General features: G+C 45.1%; 1 long non-coding RNA gene across 1 annotated transcript; it reads left to right on the top strand.

Annotated features, from left to right (window-relative positions):
* Positions 1–237: 237 nt before the first annotated feature.
* LOC123184983 (uncharacterized) lies at positions 238–791 on the top strand. The gene is made up of 2 exons (XR_006493140.1): positions 238–340; positions 520–791. It is a non-coding gene; the product is annotated as an uncharacterized lncRNA (long non-coding RNA).
* The last annotated feature ends 7,831 nt before the right edge of the window (positions 792–8,622 follow it).

Raw genomic sequence — 8,622 nt, 5'->3', positions numbered from 1 at the left:
AGGAAATAAAACCGGAGTACCAGGCTAACATGTGCTCCATTAGGAGTAGAGACATCAACATCATGTCACACATATATTGAAGACACGAGATATGTCATATATTTGACTTTTATTTTTCACACATATCTTGAAGACACGAGATATGTCATATCTTTGACTTATATTTCTCTTCAGATATCATCATCCATGGCTATAAGAGATGTCATAGACCATTTGGATGTGCATCTTTTGTGTTCTCTCTTACCTGCCTTCAAACCGTATATTACTTGAGACATGGGAACCCTCAATGTGACAATCCTTTTATGTTTTCTACTCCTCATGCCACTCCATTTAGTTCCTGGTAAATATTTTTAAAAATAATCCCCTGCAAGAACAATGCACTTCCTCAATGCATGGTCTATACGTTTGCTAGCCATATGTGTAAATTATACTACTTATCTTACATTCTTTTCTTTTGTCCCTTCAGAATATTGTAGGATCTGGTTTTTCATGCACCATATTTTGATTATTGTATTGTAGGTTCAGAGGCCAAGACGTGCAAAGAGCTCAGTGGGGCATATACCGCTTCACGTTGTGATCAGGCTGAATGTGTTGTGGCTTGCCGCAAGGAGGGCTTTACCCAAGGGGACTGTGAAGTTATTGTCAAAACAAAAAAATTTATGGTACTTTGTTTTTGCAAAAGAGAGTGTTAAAGAAGAAACGTGTTAAGGCTGTGGAGGATGTGTTGTAGCAATTAATAAGATTATTTAGCAAGAAGAACTAATAATGATGAGTGGTAAATTTTGTGACTCTGCCAAGTTGTCTTTATGTTTTGGTTCAAAACACACACATGAATATCTAACTCATGCCAATAAAAACTTGCATGCTAGAAATATTAGATTCATGTGACCATGAACCCTAATTTGCCAGCCTGGTAAAGTGTGTGTTGCAAAAATGATGTGTTCTTTGTGACTGGTTGCATATATATCCGCAACAACAAGAATTTCTTAGATCATGAGACTCGCTCCCTTATTTTCTGAAGTAATAACAAGTGAACAAAGAAGATGTGTGAGCCTAATGAATATGATTTTTATGTATGAATTATAGAGATATGAAAGAGGACGCCATAAAAGTGGCACACAACTATTATTTTCCAAAGATGAAAATGGAACTCTTATAAGTCTGGTGCACTCCTAAGTGACCGCGGCCAAATGAAATAATAAGGAGAACATTCATTTTGTAAACCCTTTGGAGTGTAAACGGATCAGAACAGATTTATCTCATACCATATCCTTTACCATATTATTTTCTTAGATTAATTGCGGATCCGATATTGATGGGTTGTGGACTCGAATGCGGATATAACGGACCACGGATTCAAATCGGAAGCGGGGCAGACTTGGACCGAAAACCAAAGTATTTGAATCAACAACCTGTTAGGTAGGTAATTATATTCCTAGAAACGTTTGAGAAGGGTTTAAAATTTTGGCCTTGCATGAATCAATTAGTTAATAAAATAAATATATGATTTAGGCTAAAATCCGAGCTTGGTGAGATGGTATCAATAAAATTGAATAATTAAACCATCAACTCTACTAGTGATAAAATTCATAGTTGGACATGCTAGTCAAATGAACTTGATAACTCCATAATTAGTATCTCTATCATATTAGGCTAGGATTGTTTTACTCAAAAATCATATTATCCGGTTTGAAACTCTTAGACAATTCTAGTTGATTTTCGGATAATCCGTATTTGCATGCTATATGATACCGTACCCGAAGAATCACTTTGGAATAGGATATTACGTATCCACATGATTCTTTAAAATTAGATATGGATACTTTAAAGCAGATTCATTGCCGAATATGGTGCCAAAATTATCCTATCTGCTGACTCTTATATAAGCCTTGAACGTAGTGTGGGCTGGACCATGAGTTTAACATGTAGTATCACCATAGACTACTTCAGGAAGGTCCTAACGCGACACATGTATAGGAGACCATTCGACCAAACTATGTGTGATGCATGAATCACAAAAGGTATGGTAATAAAACCGTCACCAATAAAATAAACTGTGCGCGATGGCGGATCAATCAAGAACGATTCAGAAAAGAGTTGCGTGTGCGATAAGTGGCATACAGTTGGTCCATACAAACTGTTTGCAATGACACAAAACAACAAAAACAGTTAGCTAGATCAAAGTGTGTGCGATAGACGATATACAGGTCACTCAGATGAACTGTTTGCGATAAGCTAAACCAACAAAAATGGTTATCCAGATCAATTTGTGTGCGTTAGCACTATAAAAAAATTACACTTCCGTGATGATACGTGTTTGTCATAGTAGGTCATGTTTTCTGTCATGCATGTACATCCATGACAATTTTTCTAACAGGAATCAAGATAGTCATACCTGTGCTTCGTAGAAGTGTTCCATCACATTACCAAAATTATGATCACGGAAGTGTCCACTTCCATGACAATAAATCACGCGTCATAGAAGTGATTTCGTCAAGGGTGACCGACACATGGCATCCACCATAACAGGTTGCCGTTAAGCTATCAAGTTCCGGTTTGGATCCGATAACCTGTTAACTGCCCCGACCAATGGGGATTTTCCACGTGTAAAATTCTCATTCACCGGATAATGCTCGTGTCAGCTCATCGTTGGGACATATGTCATCCTTACAATGGACGGAAGACACCCATGATATGTCAACATGTGGCACAGCCCAACAGTGGCCCATTTAAGGTAAAAAGGTTGGCCCAGCTAAAGTCCCACCATATTTTTTCAGTCACTAGTGGGTTGGCCCACTAACAGCCTACCATGTTTTGGGTCGAATTGAGACCCATATCAGATCACCCTCTTTCACGGCCTGTCATGTTTTGGGCCAAACTACGGCCCATATCGGATCAGGCCCGTTAACAGGCCACTATTATTTTGGGCCCATTCTAAGCCAGGTTTGTATTTCAGCCTGTTAAATTCCCGTTTACCAATTCAGCCCGATAATTCCCGTTTAACTTTAGGACATTTAACATCCCATGCAGAAACTGGGCTATTTCTTGTCTGAAGTAACTTTAGGCCTCTTAACAGCCCGTAGTCTTCGTGGATAAATTTCATCCCAACTGGCCTATCGGCCTGTTAATGGCCCTTGTAGTAGTTGGGCCTAATTACAACCCACGTTGAATCCAGCCTGCTTACAGCCCATCTGATAATGGCTCATGAAACTGTTGGGCCTACGGCCCGCGTTGATACCGGCCTGCTTAAAGCCCATAAATTTATTGGGCCAAATAGGGCCTGAGATATATTTTGCCCTGTCAACGACTCGTCCTATTTGGGCCTAGGCAGTTTCGGCCTGTATTGACCCATGAATTTTTTGGCTCAATGCTAGCCCAATCTAGTTTTTAGCCTGTTAAAAGCCCATGGTATTCTTTGGCCCAGCTGGCCCGAACTTTACTTGGCCTATTAAAGGCGGAAAATTACTGTACGTCTAGACCTGCTAATGGCCCAAGATGATTATAGGCCCACGTTTTGGCCCACATGAGTAACGGGCCGGCCTGAAGACCGACAACATTGAGATCCATTGAACCTTCCGGCCTAAATTACAGCATTGCGACCAAGATTAAACCTAGACTATACAATAAAGAAATTACGGCATATTACATCCCCTGGGAATCAAAGTTCACCACCGGTGATAATAAAGCGCAACGTGACCGCGGATTACATACATTGGGCATCAAAGGAGGATAAAGAAGCAAACATTTACAGTGATGCTACATAATCAAACAACAATGAGTGTAAGTATGCTGACAAAGGGCAAGAGGTACTGACAAGAGCAATGCAGTGCACAGTATTGTTGTGAGATCCTATGATCCTTTGAGCAAAGAGATTCATCTGAAATTAGTTTTCATACAAGAGAGAAGGTAAGGCACATGCAGAAATTTAGGACTTCAAATTTTGAAATGATATCATAGACAGTACCTGACGCTGGGCTCTCTACAGTTCTAATAGGAGTTTGGCCAGTGGAGTAGGGGTAAAGTTTGGTACAGTTGGGCGTTTGTTTTCGGTGGCTGCTGATCTATCTGATTTAACAGGTATCACTACCTTTTCCAAATACCTAGTTTGTACTCCTTGAGGATCTACACTCACCCTCTTCCTTTTGGACATCTATTACGAAAGAACAACATTTGACTGGAAAAACATAGTATGATAACACATGGAATAGGTACAGAAAATGGATAGGTATGTCATGTACTCATATATGATGCTTAAACTAAGTAGATGGTGTTGTAACAAAGTAGAAGTAATGCAAGAGGTCATTGTCGGTGTCAAAAACGGCGGATCTCGGGTAGGGGGTGCCGAACTATGCATCTAAGGTCGATGGTAACAGGAGACAGGGGACATAATGTTAACCCAGGTTCGGGCCCTCTCTATGGAGGTAATACCCTACTTCCTGCTTGATTGATCTTGATGAATATGAGTATTACAAGAGTTGATCTACCACGAGATCGTAATGGCTAAAACCTAAAAGTCTAGCCTGTCTGACTATGATTATGGGGATCTGTCTACGGATCTATCCCTCCGATTTATATAGACACTGGAGGGATCTAGGGTTACATAAGGCCGGTTACAGAGGAAGGAATCTTCATATTTGGACGCTAAGCTTACCTTCCACGCCAAGGAGAGTCCCATCCGGACACGGGTAGAGTCTCCGGTCTTTGTATCTTCACAGCCCATTAGTCCGGCCCATATCTAATAGGTTGGATGCCCGAGGACCCCTTAGTCCAGGACCCCCTCATTAGCCCCTGAACCAGGCTTCAATGATGAGGTGTCCGGCGCGCAGATTGTCTTCGGCATTGCAAGGCGGGTTCCCCTTTCCAAATACTCCAAGATAGTCTTCGGTCGTGACAAACGTGTCCGGATCTGCAACACAAGTACCGGCACAACCGCGGGGAGTATAATATATCACGAGTCCAATCCGTCGACAACTTTTTGTAATGTGACATCACGTTTGCCCGGTCATTATTTCGAACCATTTCTTGTCCTGCTGTTCCACGTTTCTAGGCGCGGTTTTATTGGCATGTCTTGTCAAAACAGATATCGTGTCCCCTTATTGTGGGATTCTCATCAATACGGGCGTGGGTAACCCAACCGTTCCATTAGAATGATCCCTTCGGAATAGGCAGGTTTTCAGGCTTAGGAGGAGGCGTTCGATATCCATTGCCTTTATAAAGGGGCCAAGGGTCGTCTTATTTTGTGCCAACCCTTTCCTTAGCCCTTCCAACTTCGAGTTCCAGCACCCGAGGTTCAACTCCATTGCTTCAAGCTGCCCACTCATGTCCGGACCTAGCCTCCAGGGCTGATGGGTGGCTTCCTCTGTTATAGAGGAGGACATTGCGAAGCTTCGTGCGGCCAGATACCTGACCGCGGAGATCCCCGACAGGCGTCCTGCTCGAGGACAGGTTATTCCTACTGCCAGATCCGGCGAGAGGGTCGTATTCATCTCCCACTTCCTGCGAGGGCTAGGATTTGCTCTTCATCCCGTCGTCGGGGGGCTCATGTTGTACTACGGACTAGATTTTCAAGATCTAGCCCCAGATTCTTTCCTCCACATCTCGACGTTTATTGTCACGTGCGAGGCCTTTCTCCATATTCCCCCACACTTCGGCTTATGCCTCAAGACCTTTAGTGTGAAGCCAAAGGGAGTCGACGGGGAAACAACGGAGTGCGGAGGTGCTACAGTGAGCAAGCTTACCAATGCTCCCTGGACAAAAGGCTCTTTCACTGAAACTCCCAACCTATGACAGTGGGAGTGGTTTTATGTCACTGAACCCCGCGGTACCAAGTGGGCGGCTATACCTGCATTTCGATCTGGCTCTCCATTACAGCTTGCATCATGGATAAATAAGGGGCTGGACTGGGGATCAATTGACGAAGTGTAGAATCTATAGAGCCGCATCCAGAGCCTCCTTGAGAAGGACGTCGGTCTTTTCAACGTGATTTAGGTAATGCTGGTCCGCCAGGTCCCGTCGTGCCAGTGACGACCTCCCCATATGTGGGAGTTTAATCTGGAAGGACCACGGACCCTCCAATACTTCTTCGATACTACGCACAAAGGAATGTGGAAGTTGTTTTTTGGGAAACAAAAATAGTGGACGGACACTGCCGAGGACATCGGCCTTGACTACAACCATCCGGATACCTCAGTAACGCTCGACTTCCGAACAATTTTTAGCAATGTATGCCGTAACGAGATACTGATCACACTATCCTCTTACAGGGTTGGATAAAGAAAGCAGAGCGAATTAGGTGTTTGGCCCCCTTTCCGAAGACTCAAGGGATCCCGTACTAACAAGGATGCTGGCCCCGGCACCATACCAGATGCCTATGAAGGAGGACAAGACGGAGAGCGGGAGGACTGAAGGTGGCCTCCATCCCGAAGATATATTTGATGTTGTGTCCGGGGAGATCAAAATCCCATCGCGCGAAGACAAAAGTAAAGGAGAAGCCAACATCCCTTCCCCTCATGGTAAGAAAAGGGCCGCCTTCGAAGGTCGGGAGGAAAAGTCTCCTAAGCGAGGCAAAATGCCCCTGTCGGGCGGCTCGGGCTTGGAGGACGACATCATCGCGTAGTCCCACGACGAGGACAAGCCTTTAGCCAAATCATAAGTGAACAAGGGTGTTTTAAACATATCTCGTTCATCTCCTATGACCAGGGTACCATCTAGAATATATGTTTTTGCAGCTCCGCACATAGTCTTCTTCAACAATCCTCTTCCTCGGGGGATCTACTACCGGAGATGATGGAAAGCGAGACGCCTCCACCGGTCTCGTCGCCCAATAGGGCAGACGACTTTGAGGTGTCGTCCCAGAGGGTCTCTCCTAATCAACAAGTGATGCAAGGGATGATGAAAACACTAACCGAAGGTGATACTTTGGTAGCCCAGGGTCCGAGGGCCAACAACAAAGGCCCCGGACTGTCCGGCTTACAGCCAGAGCCAACTCTAGGGACGAATGAACGGATCCCTTCCAAGGGAGGCCGTGCTGCTACAACAGCTTCCGGAGATCCAGAAGCGCCGGATATATTGACGAACATGCTGCAACATGCGTCCGTCTCGGAGGATCATCGTACCTTGATGGATAAGGTGGTTGAAAAGGTCCTGTCCGCGAAAAGCGGATTGAGTGAGGCCTTCACGAGCCTGATAAGAGGCTTCGAGGTTTGTACGGTAATGCTTTCGATTGTGTTTTATTCAAATACTCCTGTGTATAGATAGTAGCCCCTGAGACTCTCATTGGCTTCCCAAGGGAGGCGATCAGAGGATCAAAAAGATATGTTCAGGGAATAATCTGACTACATGGAACACGGGTTGTTACCTCCCCGGCTACTGCCCGATCCACAGAGGTTGCAGATCTGCAGTGGAAGATTGATGAGGCGGATGATGACATCACACTTATCAACAGGCCGCTTGACGAGGCGCAAGGTATGTTTTTTGGCCAGTCAGTACATGTATGTATGATAATATATGCACGAAGCTAGAATTGTATACTGAAACGCGCATAACTACAGATGGTGCTGCCGCAGTGGAGGCCCTTCGTCCTGAACTTGCTCTAGCCAAGGAGAAAGCTCGGATGAGTAATTTGGCTGCCAATAAGGCAGTGGATGAATTAAAAACCGAACAGGCTGCTCGACGCCAGTGTGAGGAGAGAATTTCTGTCATGGCGCGCGAGCTGAAGGAAACCACTCTCCAGTGCGAATTCCTCGAGAGGGATAACAAAGCCAAAGCGGTCGATCTCGACAAGGCCTTACAAGTGGCGAGAGAAGCATGATCCGAGTCTAGAGCGGCTTGGGAGGAGATCTGACAAGCTGGGGAGATAGCGGCTCATAAGCCCTTCTTGTTACAGACTAAATTCGGCGATCCGAAGTATTCCCCGCTTAACCAGATGTGGAGCTCTCCAGACGCATTCTTGGACCTGCTGAAGAGCACCTCTGGTGCGACACAATTTTTCCAAGCGCTGGAAGGGTGTGCCACGGAGAAGCTTTTTTGGTTACAATTCGGTGCGCCAAAGCGTCCGCTGTTATTGAATGAACATATGGCCCAGTGGGCCGAGCTCCACAGGATATCCGGTTCTACCATGAAGGACATCATAGTCCGGCTGTGGCCTACTGAGCCAATTCCGGATAGATCTTTCGGTTTGGTGCAGCGGATTGTTGATGCGGTGCCGCGTATCGACACCGTTAAGCGTTCAACGTGCATTGAAGGTGCGCGGATGGCCTTTGCCCGTGTTAAGACATACTGGGCAAAGATGAAGGCCACCGACATTGCCGCGAGGAGTCCCCCCAAGGGCAAGGACCATCACGCACCAGAGCATTATTTCGAGGAAGTCTCAGAGGGCGCCCGCTTGATAAAGGGTCAGTGCTCGAAAGACATGATATTCGAATGAAATGTGTTGAAATTGTAAAAGACAATATTATGATAATATTATTCGCGTAAAAGCTTTGGGTCCTCCTATGCGGCCATTTTTGTATAATATGAAAGTTTTCCAGTCGTCGGCTTCAGCCCCCTCGTAGAAAATACGGGGGTGTTCGGAAAAGCACATGATCACTCTTAACCCAACGTCTTGGTCCATGAAGGATGTGT

This window comes from Triticum aestivum, chromosome 2A (assembly GCF_018294505.1).
Source record: "Triticum aestivum cultivar Chinese Spring chromosome 2A, IWGSC CS RefSeq v2.1, whole genome shotgun sequence".
NCBI lineage: Eukaryota > Viridiplantae > Streptophyta > Magnoliopsida > Poales > Poaceae > Triticum > Triticum aestivum.
Note: the sequence above shows the minus strand (reverse complement) of the source record. Positions and strands in the feature narration are given on the sequence as shown.